Consider the following 22661-nt stretch of genomic DNA (forward strand, 5'->3'; position numbering starts at 1 on the left):
AGATTGATTTCCAATTTTCTGAGAAAGCACCATACTGATTTCCAAAGCGGCTTCACAAGTTTGCACTCTCGCCAACAGTATAGGAGTGTTCCCCTTGTTCCACATCCTCTCCAACATAATCTGTCTTCAGTGTTTTTGATCTTAGCCATTTTTATTTTTGAAAATGATTCTATGGGACCAGTGGCAGACACTTGAAATGACTTTAAGAGGTATTGTATAGTTCTAATTCTCCAGTGCTCATTTCTTTTCTTTTTTTTAAATTATTAATTTATTTATTATGTATACAGTGTTCTGTCTACATGGCCAGAAGAGGGCACCAGATCTCATTACAGATGATTGTGAACCACCATGTGGTTGCTGGGAACTGAACTCAGAACCTCTGGAAAAACAACCAGTGCTCTTAACCTCTGAGCCACCTCTCCAGCCCCACTCCCTTTCTTGTATGTAATTCAGTTTTCTTCTTTTTTTTTGTGTGTGTGTGTGTGCATGTGTTTGTGCAGACTGTGGCATAGGCTTCAAAATTCACAATGATCTTCCTGCCTCTGAGTCCAGTTTGCTGGCATTATAAGAATGCACTGCCACTTCCAGCTCGAAAATAATTTTTATGATCTAAGTCTCCTTTTCTTATGATGGACAGGGAGGCAAGGAGATGGTGTCAGGACCCCTGATACTGACGTTGCAGATATTAGTGACCATCTAAATGTACTGGGAATGGAAGCTGGATGCTCTGAAAGAATCTTCAGTGCTCTTAACTGGTGATTCATTTTCCTACCTATGTTTTCTATTCTTGATTATGTTTCCTATCCAAGGTAACCCAGTCAGGGTTAGATACCAGATGCTGAGGAAAGTGTGGAATTCTCCAGAGAGAATTAACCTCAGGCAAAGTAGAGATCACTAATTGTTTATCCAGTACAACATGGTCAGCCCATTCTATGTCTCTCTCTCTCTCTCTCTCATATATATATATATATATATATATATATATATCCAACAAAAATGGACGCAGCAGGTGCTATTAATGTATTTCAGCCTACTAATTCACCTAACTTAATAAGTGAGAAGTTGGAAAGGATTTGGGAAGTGATAGAATGAAGAGATAAAAGGGGAAAGTGATGTAATTGTTCTTGCATATTAATTTATCGAAAGAAATTTTAAATTAAAAATGGGCTAGATTGACCACTCACCAATTGAGAGAACTGAGTGTTTTTATAGAGGACCCAGGTTCCATTCCCAGAACCCACTTGGTAGCTAACCATTTGTTATAATTTTAGTCCCAGGTAAATTCTTCCTTCTTCTGGTCTTGTTAGACACTACACACAAACACATGCAGGCAAAACATTGTATACATAATTTTTTAAAAAGATAGAGAAAGGAAAGAATAAAATTTTTTGCAGTGATGTCATAGCCCTTAGCCATAAAATAAGCCAGGGCTCATTCAAATGAACTCCTGCTGGTGTAGCATGGAAGCAGCTGTGACCCCCTGCTATGTCAGCCTGCTCAGAGGGAAAAGCAGTTTTGATCTAAGGTTGATAGAGATCATTATAATTGTCTATCAAGGAGCAAAGTAAACAGTACTCTTAGGTGACTTTTACTTGAAGATATCTGTATTTGTGTTCTCTATCTTTTGTATCTGTGAGAATTGTGGCAATGGTACAGTTATTTTTTAGATCAAACATCAAGATTGTCAGGTCACATGGGCCCCATAGCAATCTACTTTTTACTGGGTCATTTCCTTCATTTTCATCTAAGACCTTGTGGTACAGGATGAACACGCCAGAGACATTTCTTTCCATCATTTATATATGTTCCTGCACAACTTTGAGGTAGAAATATCCGTAAATGTCTCTGCTTTTATATTGTGATCATGATCAGAAGTGGATTTGTTAACTTAGCAAGCTTAAGAATATGCAGAGTGCTACAGGAATGTGTCCAGACTTCCTAATCAAAATCCACATGCTTCCTTTATTAAGGAAAAGCATTGTTTTGGAAATAACTCCCATGCTCTCCTTGCCTCCTGAAGTTAAGAAATCTTTCTCATTTTATCTGTCTTGTCTGGAGTGATCGCTATTCTTAATAGTCAAGCTGACTACCTCTTTAATTAATTAAAACCCAAAATATTTGTGTAAACATGTGAGGGATTTTTTTTAAGGTTTTGAATTTAAAGACATTTCTTTAATTTGGATCATTTTAGGTGATAGGATCCACTTTTAGCTGCTTGGTGGCAGTGCACACTTTTAACCCCAGGAAGCAGAAGCATTTGAATTTTTTGAGTTTGAGGCCAGCCTGCTCAACAGAATGAGTTTCAGGGATACAACGATAAAACCTTTCTTGAAATCACCAAAAAACCAATCAACAAAGAATAAGATCCAACTTTAATCTGGGTAGCAACACTGGGTGTCAGCCTACATATATAAAGGATTTTGAAGAAGGAAGTTCTCTCTTCACCTGCTTGCCCTAGCTCTGGTTACCAATTTTTTTACTTTACTAGCAGTAGAGCTTACTTCTTAAAATTGTGGTTTATACTCAAGACCAGCCCAGCTGAGATGTCCAGCCTCATGTACTGAATCACTACTGGACTTTTCAATTTTCCATTGGTAGACAGACATTGTTAGACTAGCAAATATCACAGCTTGTGAGACATTCTAATAAATCCACTTTTTACACACATGGAGAAATTCATTCTACCAGTCCTTTTTGTTAATATTCTGATCCTGCCCCTTGTCGGCATTCAATGTCTTGACATAAAAGCTTATTCTTAAGAGAAATTTCCACCCATTTCCCTCTCTCTCTCTCTCCTGCTTTCCTCCCAGGAAGTGTGCGGACCCTTGCACTCCTCCCTCTCTTTCTTCCCCCACCCTTTTTTCCTCTTTCTCTTCCCCTTCTCTCTTCTTCCACTAAATAGACCTCTTCACTCAGTGATGTCTGAATGTTGTCTTTGTCTGTCACCAGCAACAGGGCACCTTGGCTCTCTACCTGCCAGAACCTTCTTTATACAATTCATAACACGGTTCATGTACAGAAGCTTGAATAATGCAGTGGGGTTTTTTTGTTTTGTTTTTTCAACTGCCCTAGGAGTAAGATATGCTGACTATTAACAGTGCTTGCAAGCATATTCTTCCTAGCTTCATTATGCTTTAAATATTCAACTTTCTTTGAAGCTTACCCTTTATTATTATTCATTGGCCAACAGTGTGCTCTAGTTTTCAGGAATAAAAATCCTAAATCAATGAAGCCATATCAGATGAGAGAAAGACCTATTATCTTTGTTGTGATCTACTTCCTGCATTTCTCTCTTGGTTGTATGAAGTCCCTGTGACAACTAGGTAAAAAGTGGGTTCAGTTTACCTGACCTCAACTTGAAGTCACAAAACAAACATTTCCTTTTCTATCTTTTAATCTCTCTTTGGTTATTAATATTCTGGGCATCCTTCCACCTGTGTGACATGGAATCACTCCACGCGACATAGTATAGTGGGCTGTACATGCTAGCCACACTGTGTCCAGGATGAAGAAGGGGAAGTGCCTACCAAGAGCAGAAAGACAGCAGGGTCTACTATTGGAGCCACGGGCAAGGGCTATTGAAATGTAAATGTTTACAAAAGGTCTGGGTCTGTGGTGGAAGGCAGGGTCAGGAACCATTGTGCTGTGGCTTTAAGCACAGTGTAACCCTATGGGAGGTACTCTTGTCACTCAGGCCTCACTAGCCAATCAGGCCCTCCAGGTGACTTGCCAGTCAGAACTGCTACAGGGTTCTTCCAGCTGCTAGCTTCAAGCTTGACTTTGAAGAGAAACTGGCAGCAGCAGTTTTGTGTTGTGTGCTGTGCTGTGTGTGCTGGTGCAGAGAGCTGAGCAGAAAACCTGGGTGAGTTGGGAAACCACAGCATTGTGAGTAAGGTTCAGGAGCCAGAGTGGTGGGTCCTTCTCAGATCTGGGGGGAAACTTCAGCCAGAATCCCTGTCCTGTGAGGTCCCATATGGTCCTTGAAACTTCCTATTCCCAGGATAGGCCTCTGGATAACTTTGGCCTGTGGGCTGAATCTGTTCACATAATTGGGAGTAGGGAGGTGTGTATAGAAACATCTTTGTAGTCAACTTCAACATGCTTTTGGTGCGCTCATTGAAAGCAGGCCTACTTTGTCCAGTACCTTCTAGAGGTTCAGCACTTTGTACTTAACTTTCATGTGTAAGATCCATTTATAGTTAATTTTGTGGAGGTTGTAAAAGGCATCTCATGTGTTGGGTAGCACCCACAACTAAGATATGAGGGAGAAGAGTTGAAATAATGATATAAAGCATTACTAATTCTTGAGTCATAGTAAGTCTCACAAAATAGAATTTAACTGAGGGAGTACTGCCTGGAAAAAAAACCTGCCAGGCAGTGGTTGCATACACCTTAAATGCCAGGACTCAGGAAGCAGAGCCAGGCAGATCTCTGTGAGTTTTACACTAGCCTGGTCTGCATAGCCAGATCCAGGACAGGCTCCAAAATTACATATAGAAACCCTGTCTTAACAAACAAAACAAAAACACTGAAAGATAAGAGTATTGTATCCAGGCCTGTTAGAGATTAGGACAATAGGATATACATTTGTTCACCAGGATTGTCCAGACATTTGACTGCAAACCATTACAAAGGTGCCATATCTGATATACAACAAGCCACTAGGCCTAACACTATATCAAAGAATGGGATTCTAACTAGCTGCTCATTGAGGCATTACAGGGTCATAACCAACCTTAAGTCCTGGCATGCCAAAAAGTTCCAGTTTTCTTCTTGACAAAATCCTAGTTGTGCCAGATGCACGATATAAAACCAGGTGACAACAATTTGAAAAGTAAAACACTAACAGTTCAGTGGTGGTGGTGCTCGACTTTGCTCAGCACTCACTCAAAAGACAGAGTCAGGTTCATCACTGTGAGTTTGGGCCCAGCCTGGTCTACAGAGTTATGTCCAGGAAAGGATCCAAAACTACACAGTGAAAACATGTCTCAATGAAAAAAAGAAAAGAAAAGAAAAGTTGTACACTCTTTATTAAGTTCTATACTGATCAAGCAATGGTTTCCTTTAGTCGCTCAGTCAGGGATTAGGAATATTGTTGGGAGAGCCTGTAACAACCCGGATCCTAAGCCTTGGGAGATTCCCTAAAGGCATAAAATATTGACAATAGAACAGATCTCCTTCCCTAAAACCAGGAATATGCTTTGAAGAGCAGGCAATGGTCTTGAATCAGGGCCTTTGTGGTGGGGTTGCTTCAGATCCCAAGAATCCAACTCTTTCACCAGATATGGCTATGGTTGTCTATCCACAGATCACTGTGGGCTTAGTCAGTAATAGTCTTGAGATATCCTGTTTCACCATATGCAGCATGGTTTGATTAGCCTCCTCTCTGAGTCTGTCCTACTGTATGATACTTTTTGCTGACTTCCTAAAAGTTTCCCATTTCCTTCCATTTTGCCCCTAGAAGTATTATAAAGCTGCTACTCTTCTTAAGATGCATAGTTGACATGAGACATACCTTGTGCAAGATCTCCCCATCCCAGCTTTTATCTTTTCTACCTTATACTTTTCCTCTCTTTCTCATCCCTTGTGATCTTCACCTCAGGATCCTGTCTCCTAAGAAGGTCCTGCTCTTTCACATCACTGGGGTACTTAAGTAATAATTTTGGAAATGTCTTTACTGTGTAAGTTTCCCATCTGTCCAAGGGGGTAGACTTGCAGTCTTCTGTCCCTTTTTAAGTTGTTCAATGTGCGACCTAGAGCCTGAACCTAAATGTCACAAGGTTGATAGAATATGTGGAATGCAAACTTTAATCACAGCACGATAAAAGCAAGTTAGAACAAAAAATGAAACACCAAAGGTGATTTTGTTGTTAGGTAGAACCTAAATATGTTGTCTTTTCAAAGAATGTTGAAGATATCAGGACTTTAGGTGGCAAAAATCATGCAAGGATTATACAAGGTAAGCCCTACTCTGAGAAAGCAACTTCATACAAAACTTGCTGTACCTGTGGTCCAGCATATCAGTGTGCACCTGAATGAAGAAGTAAAACTTTGCAGGATCACCCATCATCTACTGGTCCTGGAAACAAGAAAGAATCAATATTTAAGGTCATGGATTCTTAGTCTGGATGTTCAGTTCAGCATTGTTGCAGGCTTCTATGTTTGAGAGTCAGAAACCCAGTGAGGAGACTGGGAGATACCATTTCATGGAGTTGTGAGGATGAAGCCTGGTGTTGCTGGTTTTTGTTTTTTAACTCTTTACTCTTTTGGGGGACTGCCACTCAGCTCTCAAAATAAATCATACACAGGGAGGATTACTCTTTCTTATTAGTGCTTGGCCTCAGTTTGGCTTGTATCTAGCCATCGTTTCCTAACTTATCTACCTTATGCCTCTGGGCTTTTATCTTTCTCTATTCTGTATACCTCTTTTTTTTTTGGTGTTTCGAGACAGGGTTTCTCTGTGTAGCTTTGTGCCTCTCCTGGAACTCACTTGGTAGCCCAGGCTGGCCTCGAACTCACAGAGATTCTCCTGGCTCTGCCTCCCGAGTGCTGGGATTAAAGGTGTGCACCACTACCGCCTGTATACCTCTCTTTACTTTTGATTCGGGGACTGCCACTCAGCTCTCAAAATAAATCATACACAGGGAGGATTACTCTTTCTTATAAGTGCTTGCCCTCAGTTTGGTTTGTATCTAGCCATCTTTTTCTAACTTATCTACCTTATGCCTCTGGGCTTTTATCTTTCTTTATTCTGTATACCTCTCTTTACATTAGATTCCATGGTTTGCTGTGTAGCTGGGTGGCTGGCCCCTGGTGTCCTCTCCTTTTCTTGCTCCTTCCTTTTTTCTTTTCAGTTTTGTCCTCCCAAGTGTTTTCTCTGCCTGCCAGCCCTGCCTAAACTTTTCTGCCAAGCTATTGGCTGTTCAACTCTTTATTAGACAAATTGGTATTTCAGACAAAGTATCACAGCCTCACAGAGTTAAACATATGCAACAGAAAAGAATAGAACATACCTTTGCATCTTTAAAACAATTGTTCCATGGCATAGACAAATATAACACATCTTAAAATAATATTCCACAACAGCCTGGATTGCATTTTGTGACCACGTGATGTTGGGATATCTAAAGTATGAGACATCTCCCATGGAGCCCTGGCTGAGATGAAGTAAATAAATAAATATATGAGAAATTGCATGGATAGGGCCATCTGAGCCTGCTGATATTGAATCCTCATGCATCTGAGACAGAGATAGAGAATTTGATGTCTGTCCTGCTCTACTTCAGTCTTGCCTTTGCCTAATCTTCCCTTGCTATGTATCCATTTCTCTATTTTACAATTTGAATGGTATTCTGTGCCACTGTATGTTGGAATGTTATAATCCATTTTTGGAATTTACAAATATCACCAGGAAGAGATTGTTTTGAGTGTCAGAAGAGACTTGAACATGTGAAACAGTGTAGGGGCTGTCGCAGACTATGAGGATCATTGAAGTAACTAAATGCATTTTCTTCATAGATGATCATAAACCTATAGGTACCTGGTTTAGAACATCGTTGATTGAATGAAAAACCTCTCAGACACAATGATATATGGGAACATGTGTCTCTCCTTGGTGACTTTCTTTTGATTACTTCTTTAGTAGGAGAAGCCTTTTGGGAGCAAATTCCTCACTAGGTGTGTGATATGCATCTCTATAGCCTCAACAGATTTCCTGTTCTTTGTCTATACTGAGTTGTGGTTGAAACTAATCAGTAGTCAGCTTCCTGGTATTGTCATGCCTTCACCATTAGAGAGTCTATCTCGAAATCACAGAAGATAGAGTAGAAGCAATTGCTATTCAGTGCTAAGGGAGTTTGTTAACCTGGTCTTTTAATTATGTTCATTATTTTTGAATACAAGGTTTGTCAGTGTAGTGCTTCATGGCCTGAAAGGAGTTCTGTACTCCAGGCTGGCCTGGAACTCAGAAATCCCCCTAATTCTGGCTCCCAATTCCATGGATTAAAGTGGGTGAACATTCCTGGCTGTTTGGTTCTTATATTATTGGGTGATGGGCTTGGGATGTAGGTTTTTGTACATGTCAAGCATATGCTGTTGTACTGAGCTTCACTCATATCTTGAATTTTAAAATTTGGCACCAGTTGTCATTCCATTTCTCTATTTGGCATGTATTCATGATTTTAATATTGATTGAGCCATGTGAATCACTGCTTTGCAGGTGCATGAACTTCCTCCTGCCTGTTACATTTATTTCAAATTTTTAAATGAATATGAGTATTTTATCTGAATGCATGGATTTGTTTTATGTGGCTACCGGGTCCTCACAGTGATCAAAAGATGGTATCAGTAACCCTGAACTTGGAATAATGGATAGTTGTGTTCCTTCATATAAGTACTGGCAATTAAGCCCACCTCTATCCAACACCAGCAAGAGCTTTTTACTAGCTTTCCATCTCTCTTGCCATGTGTTGATTATTTATGATCAACATTTATATGGCTAATGCTTTCATCTTTCCTTTTATAACTATTTAAAACTATTATAGTACCTTTTAGTAAATTCATATTTTTGTTATAGTTTGAATTGGGGCACTTCAGGATTCTTGACGACTACAGAATTAAAGTAAATGCATAACACTTTGTAGGAACTACAGGAAAAACTTCTTAGTTCTTTCTATCTTTCTTTTTCTACTGATTTTTGTTTGGGAGACAGTCTTAACATGTACTATTGGTTTGCCTAGACTTGATTGCATACACTAGGCTGGGATTCAACTCAGAGGCCTTTCTCTTCTGAGTCCTACAGTTAAAGGCATGTGCCAATACACCCAGTTTATCCATCTTATTTTTCTTCTCTACAGTTAGTAATTATTCATACAATTTCTCTCATGAGTACTCTGTACTGTTAATCTGTTTAATTGTCTCTATGTTTGTCAATAAACATTTTTCTTGCAAGGTGATATTCCATTCAAATGGTACAGAAATGACAGAAGTGATCCTCTTATTCAGTTTCCTTCTAAAGTGACTTGTTGACTACATTATAATTTGTATGTCATGAAAGAAGTGAGGAGCATCAGAATTATTTGACTCTACTCTCAAAAAATTATACATTTACATTGTTGTCAGTATTATGGTTTCTCTTGCACACATGCATAGGATATTTTAGAATGCAGTGACCTATGATGATGTGCATGTCGACTTCACTTGGGAAGAATGGACTTTACTGGATCCTTCCCAGAAGAATCTCTACAAAGAGGTGATGATTGAGACCTATAGGAACCTCACTATTATAGGTAAGACAGTGTATTTTCCTTCACATTTTAAAATAAGAGGACAACTGTCCTTAGGTTTTAGATGCTGCTCTGTCATTTGATTGAGAAATAATATTAGGTGAATAAATTAGTCATATTCTAAGATTCACTGAAGATAGTAACATAAATTTTGGACACTTTTAAGGAAAATAACACATATTTTCTGGTACTATGTTTTAGGATACAATTGGGAAAACCATAATACTCAAGAGCATCCTCAAAGTTCTAGAGGAGATAAAAGGTAATTTTCTTGTGCTAGTTGATACAAATGTGCCTCTGAAGAAAGTAAAATGTGTCCTGGAAGTTTTAAACAAAAGCAACAGTGTAAATAACACAGATTAAAGTACATCAATGATTATTAAATTTGCAAAGCATTCTTTTAAAAAAAAGACAAGGGAACAGTGACTTACCAGATATTACCATTTGAATCATAGCACCATGGGAAATATGTTATAAAACTGATAATTAATTCATTTTATCCTACTCATATTACAAAAGTATACATAGTGAAGAGGTGATAATTATATTTTTAATCTTTCTAATAAGCACATAGTAATGGTATTGTACTTTGTATACTTGTTGTGACTGTGCTGCTAACAGAGGGCACAGTTAGAGTCAAGAGTCAAAGGGCAGTTATTGTGAGAAAACCATAATCCATATACCACAAGTCCATGAGTACAAAAAGTCAAATTGTGAATTGAATGGTAAAAAACTTTTATTGGTTAAGCTTCCTTTACTAGATATGTCATATGTCTTTCTGGATACAAGTCATATGAGAATAGGGATATGGAAAGATGTAACATTCTCGTTTCTTAGAAGAATGAGAAGATATATAGCAGTCCTCATATTTAATATGCTTGTTGAATTTGATTCAAGTATACAAGTAATTAGTTTTCCAGGTGTATTTTTTATGCATCAACAAAATCACTATGCAGAAAAGTTCTATCAGTAGTAGGACTTGAAAAATTTTCTTTCTGTCCTAGTTCATTTAGTAAATGTAGGATGACTCACAGTATAGGAAAATTTATTAATGCAGCACAGACATTAAAACTCTGACATTTTCTAGTTTTCTTCAAATAAATGAATAATCATATATAAAAATATTCTGTATATGTGAACCATGTAATATAAGATCTTACCATCACAAGTATCTTCACAGAAGGAACATGTGATGTTGAACCTGTCATGGTGCTGCACTGCCTTAGCTGCCACCCCATGAACTGCAGGGGCAGTGGGAGAACTGATCCAAGAGTTTTCTAAACCCAAATTTCCACAAAATGAGGGGAAAATACAAAGAATACAAAGAGGAGAGGAACTGACACTAAAAGTCTTTAAAAGATGGTTGACCATTTAATCCAAGCCACAAGAGTGAGTTTATCTCCAATGTGGTAAATAGGCAGCAATTGGAGCACAGAAACTCACATGTCAGGTGTTCACCTTCTTGAGTTTATACCTCCTATAAGGAGAGAAAAGGAACTTTCAGGCGTAAAGTCTGACTTGTCTGAATGGGATCATTTTCTGCTTCCCTGGTGCCTGCAAAACATTCAGTTTGGAGCTCTGAATGGTGGTGAATCTAGAAGACATCAAGTTTATGAAAAGATCCTGAAAGTTGAACTGAAGTCTGTCTAAATCTAAGGCAATCAGGCATCTACAAAGAGCTGTGGAGTTTTGAAGAATTTTTATGGACGGACCTTTGGGTGTGAAAGCCCAAGGTTCAAATGCCAGAACAATGCTTGAGGTGTACCTGAAAACAAGCTGGCATGAATTGTACTCAACAATCACTCATCTGTGGGAGTGAGCTACCTCCATATGCCAGAAACTATGGTTGCTTATAACTCCAGTTGCAAGGGCTCTGATTCCATCTTCTGGTCTCTGCAGGTACTGCACACAGACACAAGCAGGTAAATACCCATATACATAAAACAAAGCTTAAAAAATGAAATTCTTGTTGGAAGTAGTGGTGAACACTTTTAATCCCAGAACTTGGGAGGCAAAGGAAGGCAGAGCTCTGTGAGTTCAAGGCCAGCATGGTCTACAGAGTGAGTTCTAGGACAGCCAGGCTACACAGAGAAACTTGTTTTGAAAAACTAAAAAATGTAAAAAATGAAATTCTTGAAAGCTAGGTGGTTGTAGTGGATGCCTTTAATCCCAGCAACCAAGAGGCAAAGGCAGGTGAATCTCTTAGTTCAAGGCCAGCCTGGTCTACAGAGTGAGTTCCAGGAGGGCCACTGAAGCTACAGAAAAACCAAAAATAAAAAATAAAATTCTGTACAGTGATGTCACAGCCTTGAGATAGACAGCGGTCAGGTCTTAGTTAAAATGAACTTGTTCTGGTCCTTCATAGAAGCATTTGTGGTCTTCTGAGCCAGCTTACTTGTAGGCAAAAGAAGCCTTATTCTCAGGTTAGAATAGCTCAGAATAGCTGTTCATTTGAAACCTCCATTCACAGCATGAATAGGTGACTTTCCCATGCTGGTTTTTGTATTTGTGTTCTATGTCCTTTGTGTGGGAATTGTGGCATTGATGCATTCTTTAAACATATCTTTTAGGTTATGCATTATGTTCTATTTCTCTTTTAAGTCATGCATCATGATATATTTGTACTTAGATCATACTGCATGATCAAAAAGATAATTTTGCTCTATAAATCTCCATCTGCCTAAGTGGCTAAACTAGCATTCTCTTGGCCCTATTTAAATTGTTCAATGTGCTACCTCAGGCCAGACTTATGAGAGACTTAAGGATGACAGCACAAGTGGCATGCAAAATCTGTGCCAGACTGGCTTCTCTTCTGACATTAACCACCACTTGATGCATGTCATTATTTAAGATATTCTTGTTCCTTAAACTTTTAGGTGTGTGGAAAAATTTATCCCTGGGGAGGCATATTCTCTTAGAGCAGTACCTCCAGCCTTGTAGAAAAAAAAATTCTGAGACAAACTTTCTTATGTTGGATCAGGCAGCCATGAGCACAATCAATTTCACTGTGTTGTCCTTGTGATTGAACCAACTACAATTTTAGATTGAAGAACTTAATTACCACTGAGATTTTAAATTAAAAATTTGGGTTATGTAGTCAACTGTCCATTTCAGTAACAGGAAAAGGATTTTTGTGTGCTTGGAGACTAGAATAGAAAGAATAATTTATTGTGTACTCTGCTGGGGCAAACAGGGTAGGCAAATAGCTGCAGAAGTCACTATTATGAAATACAACCAGATAGTGGCAGAATCAGTGATTTTGTAATTCCCCAGCATGTATTGATCCATGTCATGTGAGTGAAGGCAGGCTAGATTTTGGGTGTACAATTTGGGAAGGTTAGCTTGAGCCCATGAATATTGAATTTTGAACAAAAAATTATCCTATGCAGATATTTTCAATCCTGCTTGTCACGGTTGTTTCCATTAGCTGTAGCTGTGTGTGCCAGGTCACAGGTCTCAGCAGCTAACTTTGCACATAGGGCCATGGTGATATGACATCTTATTAATACCATTCTCTCTACCAGAGAATGGTGTTTTATTTTTGAAAGTCAGTAGAGCCTTGTGTTTTTTTTCAATTTTATTTATCTTTTTAAAAAGACAATTATTTGTTTCACTGTTAAAATTTGATTTTGTTTAAGTGCATCTCTGCTCTAATCTCTTATTTTCTTCTATTCTCCATTGTTTTCAGGTCATTAAGAATTTCTTTCCATTTTTCTCAAGTGAGTTGATTATTTACTTCTGTTTAGAGCAATGTCTCCAGTTGCTTAGGCTTGCCTCATACTATGCAGTTGAGAATTGCTTTGAACATCTAATTCTGCTTCTGCTGCCCAGTGTGGGAAAGAAAGTTCTGCAAACTGCTTCAAGACTGGACCTAAACTGGTCATTGTGAAGTAAAAATAGACTGGTAAATGAGTGTCCTCCAACTTCCTCTGATTTTATTGCAAACTTCCATATGAAGAGGGACCTGTGTAAGAATTGAGTTCACTGACCAACTTTAAAGCAGGTGTACTGTCCTTACAGAAAGGGATGGACAAGAAGAAGCCTCACCGGTCTTTGCCTTTGACTGTAGCTCACATTAGAAATAAGTAGTGAGGTGATCAATTTTATGTATTTTAGATGATTATTAATTGTTCTGACTGGCCATTTGCATCCAAAGAACAGGGAATTGAGAATGTGGATAAAGAACTGAACTTATCACAAAACCAAACTACAGTAGTTACACTAGTTTGACCAAAATAGAACTGGACAAAATGGTGTAGCCCTGCCTAAAAGAATTATTATTTTACAGGTTTAAGATGAATAACCTGAGAGAAAATGTGTGACTAAACATGTGGTGTGCTCTAACACAAATCCCTAGTCTCTGAAGCACATGGCCATGTAGCCTGTTTCAATTTTTAAAATAATTTTTGGGGATTATATTACCTCATTTGCATTGTTGCTTTTCTACTTCTAAGCCTTTCCATAGACACTTCAATGTTTTTTTAATTCATGGTCTCCTTTTCCTTAAACAGTAGTTACTGTTTTATGTGACTTAAGTTTGTCTGCAGGATTTTTGAGCTATGAAGGAAATGGTAGGCTGCACTGGCCAGTGACCTCTTGGAAGAGGAACAGAAAGTGCTCTAAGAGACTGGAATAGTTTCTACTAAAATACGTATTTCCCAGACTAGAGTACTGTCTGCCCCTAGGGTAGAATCCAGAGCTGTGAAGCCCTGTGCTGCCTTAGTCATTTGATCTTCCCTTATCTAGGAGAGAAGCTACTACTGTCCTGGGGCCCTGTTGGAGACAAGCTATTGAGGAACTTTGGGCAAGCCTAGCAAACAAGAGCACCAGTGGGAGGTAGATTATGAGTTTTTTCAAGGGTTCTCCTCTACTTCAGACACAGGGAACCATGAGGTAGACCATCAGCAATGCCATGGAGAGTGGGGATTCATTGCCTTCTATGTAGGAGGAGCAGGATGGCTGAGCTGTCAGATCTGCTGGGAGTTCAATGGATCATGTGATAGACTGCTTCTGTTGGAGAAGCAAAGAAAGAAAGGAAAATATCACCATGAGGCAGTCTCAAATAAATGGAGGGTTGGCTGAATGAAAACTTTTCTAGCATGTGTGAGTCCTATATTCAAATTTATCATGAAAAGTTACAAACAAAAATTTGGGCTTGTGAGATGCTTCAGTATGTGGGTAAAGGTGCTTGCCTTAACCCTGCATCTGCAGGGCCAGTGTAGTGGATGGTGGGTACCAATTTCCATTAGTTGTCTTCTGACAGCTCTATGGACATGTTGTCCATAATAAATAAAATAAAAATGTCATGTTTTAAAATGTCACCACAAAACTCAGTATTTGCACAATCAATGCTAATTAAAATGTTTCAACCAGATGATGGTGGCACATGCCTTTAATTCCAGCTCAGGAGGCAGAGGCAGACAGATCTCTGAGTTTGCAGCCTGATCTACTGTCCAAGTTCCAGGACAGTCAGGAATACTTACAGCTACTCTGTCTTGAAAAAAAATCAAACCAAACCAAAAGTTAAATAAATAAAAATAAATGTTTCCAAAGCATATCCTTAATAATTTCAGAGTGAAAATGCCTTGTTTGTAACCAGATAACACCCCTAAATGTCATGCATGAAGCCTTGTAGGGAAATTGGAGAATAGCCACATGGTAAGGCAGGCCATGCTGTTCAGGGCCTTAATGACCCTCAACATCAGCACACCTTTGACACTGACTCATGATTCCACAAAGTCAAACCATGGGAAGGTTCTGAACTCTCACCTGGAATATGAAAAGCCTCGGTTACATCTCCACAGGCCTGTGAACATACATGATCAACAAGCAGGGATGGATATGGTAGCCCAAGTCCTTAGACCCAGCCGTCAGGTGGAAAGAAGCAGGTGGATCTCTGAGTTCCAGGCCTGTAAGGACTATGTTGAAAGACCCTGTCTGGAAAAGAAAAAGAAAGCTGTAAAATGGAATACTGGTCTTTCTGAAAGCAAATCAAGTAATTCTGCTCATCAAGAAAAAACTGCGGTGGCAGCTACTGGCAAATGACTATAAATAAACCCTCAGACAGTAGTGAGAAAATGTCCAACTTAGAAAATATTTGAACAGAAAAGTTAGCAATGATATGAGAATATAATGACCAATGAGTGGAGCTGTGGAGACACTCAGAGGGTTTGAGTTGTCACTCGGCAACCCTGAGGACCTGAGTCTGAATCCTCAGCACCTACATAAAAACAAATCCTGGAATGTCATGGAAGCCTCTAAGCCCAGCAAGGGATGAAGGACATAGAAGTATCCTGAGAGCACGTAGCTCAGTAAAACCCTGTCACAAAATAAAGATACATGTTATTTCTCTCTGGTATCCATGTTTGGACAGAGGGTTGTACAATCTCATATGGTCACACCTGTGTCACACACACACACACACACACACACACACACACACACACACATGCACACACACACACAAGACAAGCAATGGGTATAGGGCAATGCCCACAATCACCTGATGTGGAGATGGCAATTGAAATTAGAGGAGAAACTAGAGCACCTGACCAAGAGGACTGCTCCAGTGTGCCTGAGGGTAATGGGAAATGGTGTGGCAGTTTGAATAACCACTGGGTAGGTTTGGTTGCTGCCAAACATGGGTCTCTATGAGGCAGTTTCTGGAAGAAATGGAAACACAATACAGGCTGAGCACCCTTAATCCAAAACCTGAAATCTGGAGTTCGAGAACACTGAATTTCAGATACAGGTGTCCCTGTGCCTCATTATAGGAAATGCTGCTCAACTGGAAGTGGCTTTACTCAGGACATGGAGATAAGATCCTCCAAGAATTCTCAACCAGTCAGAGGACACCTCCCTGGGCCACACAAGCTGAGATCCACTCAGCCTCAGGAGAAAGCTGCAGGCATTATCATGACAACATAGACACTCAAGACTCCAGCCAGATCCAGGGGCCTCCAGCTGGCGCCTGGAGGAAACTCAGCTGCAGGGTTCTGTTGACACACCAGACCCAAAATTCCTGCCAGCCAAGCCTTCAAGGCAGCATCAGCAACATGAATAGAAGCAAAGATAATTAGCTTGGGGAAGCTGTCTGCTGAGTGATATGAAAATCCTTTTCCTCAAGGGGGACATCCAGTCATACTTCTACCCTCTCCAAGGCACAGTCCAGGCAGAGGCAAACATAACATTTGGATTATCATAAACCAAGATTCGAGCAGGGGATGACCTTGCCTGTGCTCCGCAGTGAGCCCTAACTTTGCCAGACAACAAGAAAGCCTATTATCCATGGGTGAGTTGTTACCACAGGAATATACTTGCAGCTGACTGATCTCTCCAGGACACTCCCTAACCTGAATATGTGTTCCCTATTCTTGCTATGCATTGGAGCTAAAAATATCATACAGGAAGTTCCCGAAATGAACATCACCAAAGTTGTACATTTTACACTATTCTCGTTGGGATAGCAAAATCTCCCATGCTGGATGTGCTTGTGACCTACACCAAATGCCCACTGTCAGTGCCCATCACTAAGGAGCCTCCTGAGTTACAGAAGGGATGGTGCTGGAGGAGAGACTTAACAGAATAGAGGTCCGCAAAACCAAGAGGGCCCACAAATGACATGTGAGCACACACCATGGAGACTGACTAATGCTGGGACTCATGACTATGCCCAAACCTGGAGGCCACAGGTACCTGGAAAAGGCACAAATGGTGTACTTCTGGATGGGGCTGTGGCTGCCCATGTGCCCTCCACCCCCACCCACTCACAGTGGCTTCAGGTGTAAAGGACTCCATTACTTTCTCTGTTTTCCTCTGGTATTGCCGGAATCTGGACTCAACCACTCTTCCTTCTGCAAATGACACAGTGTTTGTCCTAGAACATGAATCTGCACCATGAAGACACACAACATGACCAGGACCACACAATGGAGAGCTAGGGACACTGGCTCTTCATGCTCAAAGACAGGAAAAGCATCAACCCTTCTGTTACCTACAGACTGGCTCCTTCAATATCCCCAAGTATGCACAGGGCACCTACTGCATGTAGTAACCTTTATATGACACTTAGTGTTTACAAGACACTGATAGAATGCATCTTGTATGCAGGAGCTTGGAGAAGGAGCAAACATTAAGTAAAAGATAGAAACATCCTAGAAAGTGAAAACTAGAGCCGCTGAGATGGCTCGGTGTGTAGAGGGCTTGATTGAGATGGCTCATTGGGTAGAAGACCTGCCATCAAAGCTGACATCCTCAGTTAAATCCCAAGTGGAAGGAAAGAAACAACTACCAACAGCTGTCCTCTGACTTCCACATGTGTTCCCATGGCATCTCCCCAGAACATCACTTCATGTAAATTGGTGTAATTGTTAAAAAAGGGGACAGGAGAGATGGCATGGTGACTGAGTGCTTGTTTCTTCTGCAGAGGACTGGAGTTCAGTTCCCAGCACCAGCATGGAGGCCCACAACAATGTCAGTTCTAAGGGATTGAATGCCCTCTCTGGCATCCAGAAGCATCTACATTCATGTGCACATTCCCCCATCTTCCCCCAAACAACAACAACCAAAAAAACCAAACAACAAAAACTCCACACTATCTCATGTTGACTCCTCCCTCGTAGAGTCCATCTCTGTTTTGTGCTTCACCCCTTGTCCTGGTCAGTGTTACTATTGCTGTGATGAAACACAATGAGTAAAAAAAGCAAGTTGGGGAGAAAAAGGTTTTTGGCCTATACACCTATATCACTGTTTATCATTGAAGGAAGTCAGGACAGGAACTCAAACAGGGAAGGAACCTAGAAGCAGGAGCAGATCCAGAGTCCATAGAGGGGTGCTTCATACTGGCTTGCTTCCTCTGTGGTGACTCTAGCTTTTGTCAACCTGACATAAAACCAGCTAGTGTATCCCTAGAAAAACTTGGCTGACTGCTGAGATCTTGATTTTCCTGACTTCTTATTGTTTAAATCAGCAGAGAAAAAACTATCCCTTCCTGTCACCATCTGGACTGGCCCAGCATGAGGCCAGCAAGAAGCAACTACAGCACAGCCTCACCCATGGCCCTTCAATGGTCCTGCTTCAACCATGGTTGCATTCTTCCCCCAACTCTGCAGTCCTTCCCTCATTCCTATTTTCCCTCATCTCCTAGACTCAGCCCTTTAGTCTTCATCAGAATGGAGACTGTCTTGGAAAAAAAAGGACTCCCTGCCCAGGAAGACTCTACAGCCCCATTATGCTTAATCCCTGCATGTCCCTGGGCTCTGGGAACTCTTGGGCTGCCCCAGCTCTACAGACACTGCTTGCTGCTCCCTTTCACCTGCACACTACTTCCCAGCTGTGCTTCATATAAGCACTGTAATATCTCTGCTCTCATTGCCTGTTCTCCTATGGTCCTTTGCTGTGCTTCAGATACTGTGTTGAACTTTCTGATTATAGCAGAACCCACCTTGACACTGATCCTGAATCCAGCAGCCACCAGCAACATAGATCATGGGGCCACTGGCAGCTTTGTGCCCTGCACTCAGAGCTCCTTCCTCCTTAAATGGTCACTCCAGGGTGAGACACACTGATTTACTTCTGGGTCTTTCAAACCAAAACCCTCCATGCATCTGAACACTCCTGGGTCCAGCCCCTCAATTCAAACCAGTACCTTCTGCTGCCTTCCTTGCCCTGCCTCTTCAGGCACAAATGCCCCATCAGAGAAGCCTGGGTCTTTCTGGGTTTCTGGTGTGCCATATGGCTTTCTTCCCATGGCTGGGGATGTCTGCATGTATGATTTATGGCTGCAGTTGGAAATGGATGCAGTGCCTGACTGTGTTGCCCAGTCTGGCCTCACATTCCTGGTTTCAGGAGATTCTCCTGCTTCCCAAGTACTTGGATGACAGACATGTGCCACCATGCTGGCTAGAAAATAGGTGTGATCAAAGACATATAATTAATGTTCTCGCTACTTCCAATAGTCAAGACACCAACATTCTGAGCGTATAGCCATCTTGAACTATGTCTGACAGTGGAGGACTCCATGAACACACTGTCACCCTGAGGACATGGCTTTGTTAAGCAAACCAGGTAGCATGCATACATGTCAGAGGTTAAAAACAAGAATGTCAGGCTGACATCACTCAATGGTTTGGTCCTCACTTGGCATGGTGAGAATGCTAGTTCCTTCCCTGCCATCACAGTAAACAAACATCTACTGGGTATGTAGCTCTGTTAGCATCCTGGAGAAGTCCCATATAAGACCACCATCCATGTATGCAATCAGCAAGAATGCTTATTATCTCAAGAAAGTTTCCAGGATGCTGGGGCCTGCCATCCCATGTAAAGGCAAGATGGCAAATACTGTGAGAGAGATGTATGCACTCCTTTTAACCACAGCTGAAGGTGAGTGTCCAAGGAAGTCAGCTCATCTTAGATATGATTGACTTATGCTAGTGGCAATCATGTTAGTAACTTTTAATTTGCCAGGGCTAATTAGTTGTTGATCAGGCTATAGTTTTTCTATTTGGTACAGGCCTGGACAAGTTCTAGGCTTTGTCAATGATCTTCTGTCGAAGATGGCTGGCATAGTGTGCACTGACCATAGGAGCTAGCTCAGTGACCCAGGCCTGGTGTGTCCTATCTCCCTTGTCTTTGTGGTCAGAGGCACTAGTAATTAATTGTCCTTTTTTCATGGCTCCTCCTCAGAAACTGCCTGCCCAGAATCAAGAAACTGAAATTGAGGTTTCATCTTTGAGAGAAGATTGATCAGCCTGTTATAGCATCTGCTTGGTCCTCTGAATCCCCCCTTGAGTAGTGCGTGATCTCAAATCTTGGAGATGTTTCTAATTGGTTAAAAAAAAACAAAAAACCAAAAAACTGCATCATCAAGGTAGGATACTGTCATGGAGACTCATTGTACCAGGATGCAAGAGTCTTTTTTGTGATTTAAAATTTTAACATTAACACAGGGGTTTTAAGCCAGAAGTATAGCTCATCAGGTATCTTCTAGTGGGACCATGAAGCTGGATCCCATTGGCTGGATGCCTAAGTGAGGTTGCAGAGTTGGGAATAGCCATGCAGACATTGTTCTAAACAGAGAACATTTTCCCATTACCAGTGGCAAAATGAGCCTCCCTTTATTTGGTTGTGGTCATCTGCAAGCTTGTCGTGGGTTTGGTCCAAGGGCTGACATTGGGACTTTAGCATCATCAGTTTAGTGGTACCCAGACAGGAATTATCATTGAGTTAAAGCATCAGTGATGCAAGAGCCAACAGCAATTAACAGAAGCAGAAGGGCCAAAAGCCTTTGATGGCTGACAGAAGTCCTTATTGAGAAGGAACTTGGAAATGAGAATGAGCATCAGTAATTATTATTATTATTATTATTATTATTATTATTATTATTATTATTGATTTTTCAATACAAGGTTTCTCTTTTTAGTTTTTGTGCCTGTCTTGAATATTGCTCTGTAGATAATGCTGTCCTTGAACTCACAGAAATCTGCCTGGCTCTGCCTCCTGAGTGCCAGGATTAAAGGTGACCACCACTGCTCCATGACTAAGCATCAGTAATTATTTTATCTCAGGTTCCCTATTAGAAATTACCTTTTGATGTAACATTCCAAGGGGAGAGGTGGAACAAGGGTGATGTATTGGCTTCTATAGTTACTTCCTACTGACATTGGCACATTATTGTCAGGGCCTTGGAAGGCTAGAATGTTAGTCAAAGGTAAGGAGGCAATTTAGAATCCTCTGGTTCATTGACCAGCTGAAGAAACAGCATTTGCGTCAGTTGGATTAGTTTATATCAGCTTTCATGAAGTTCAGGGCTCATACTCATATGGACTATGTTGTCATTAACAATTGTTGCCTGGATGTGTCTGTCAGCAAAGTGCAAACCTGTTGAGACAGATATAAACTACAAACAGAAATTAAAATTTATGACCTTATTTGGAACTTTTAGACCCATATAATGCAAACCTTTATGTCATCAGACATTAATATTTCTCAGACCCTTGTCAGGACCTGTCAAACAATACCTGAATAGGAGAGTGTGGATTAAGAAAAGACTGATAGGAAAAACAGATACATACAAGAAAGACAGAGACATAGGATAGATTTGGGAAGACTGTCACTGAATGCTGTTGTTTCCAGTTTACTCTACCCATTGCTTATATTCAGCTGAGCAATAGACAAGGGAGCATCAGCAAAGCATACTACATTGTTACAGACTTCTTTATCTGAAGGTTCTTTGGGTTCAAGGAGCAGTTAAGCCACTTCCCTGCAACACAGATCTTAAAATGTCTTATTAATAAAAAAACCTAGAGTCAGATATTGGGGTAAAAGCTGAAAGATTAGAGAGGTAGATAGCAAGCTACTACATCTTAGCCCTATGAAATCCTCTGCCGAAGGAGAGAGTTAGCTCCTCTCTGCACCCTGCCTTATCACTTCCTCTCTTCAGAACCTCTCAACATAGTTACTGACTTTCAGTATGCAGAAAAAGTGGTCCTACATATTGAACTGTAGAATTTATCCCTGATGAGTCAGAATTAACTTTGTTATTTAGTCATTTACAAGAAATAATCAGAAACAGAAAGTATCCCTTATATATAACTCACATCTAATACCATATGAGTCTGTAAGGCCCTTTAGCACAAGAAAATGAGGAGATTGATCAACCATTGAGAGGACATGTGTGGGAGGCCTCAGAATTTCATAAAAAAATCATGTCAATAATGAAGTTTTAAAAAAGGATTTTTCCATAACCTGGAAACAAGCTAAGGAAATTAAATGGAAATGTCCTACTTGTTCAGTTTACAATCAGACTCTGCTACCCACAGGATGTAACCCAAAGGGCACTCAGAAAAATGAAATCTGGCAGATTGATGTGTTTCATTTGTAGAATTTGGAAAATTGAAACATGTGCACCACACCATTGATACCTACTCAGGATTTCCATGGGCAACTGCTCTGAGTTTCAAAAAGGCTGATTCTGTAATCCAGAAATTGCTAGAAGTTATGGTCATCATGGCTATACCTGTATAAGTTAAACCTGACAATGATCTAGCCTATTTCTCTGGTAAAAGAAAACAGTTTTTTTGCTTATTACAATATAAAACATATTTCAGGTATACCATGCAATCCTACAGGAGAAATCATTGAAATAACAAATTGAACTCTAAAGGGTATGCTAAATAAACAAAAAGGAGCAACAAAACCCCCCAGTAATAGATTACATAATGCTTTATTACCTTTGTTTTTTCTCAATGCTAATAAGAAAGGAACAATAGCTGCAGAGAGACATTGGACAATAGAAAAAAAACTACAGAGTTAAATCAGCCTGTATATTTTAAGGACATGCTAACCTCAGAATGGAAACCAGGATATGTGTTATGTTGG

At 40.4% G+C, this 22661-nt stretch overlaps 1 long non-coding RNA gene across 1 annotated transcript; it reads left to right on the forward strand.

The window, feature by feature from the left end:
• The first annotated feature begins 9154 nt into the window (after window positions 1–9154).
• Window positions 9155–13207, forward strand: LOC131901410 (uncharacterized). Its single transcript, XR_009376529.1, has 3 exons — window positions 9155–9287; window positions 9486–9546; window positions 12973–13207. It is a non-coding gene; the product is annotated as an uncharacterized LOC131901410 (long non-coding RNA).
• Window positions 13208–22661: the final 9454 nt, after the last annotated feature.

The sequence above is a fragment of the Peromyscus eremicus genome, unplaced genomic scaffold (genome assembly GCF_949786415.1).
Source record: "Peromyscus eremicus unplaced genomic scaffold, PerEre_H2_v1 PerEre#2#unplaced_75, whole genome shotgun sequence".
Classification (NCBI taxonomy): domain Eukaryota; kingdom Metazoa; phylum Chordata; class Mammalia; order Rodentia; family Cricetidae; genus Peromyscus; species Peromyscus eremicus.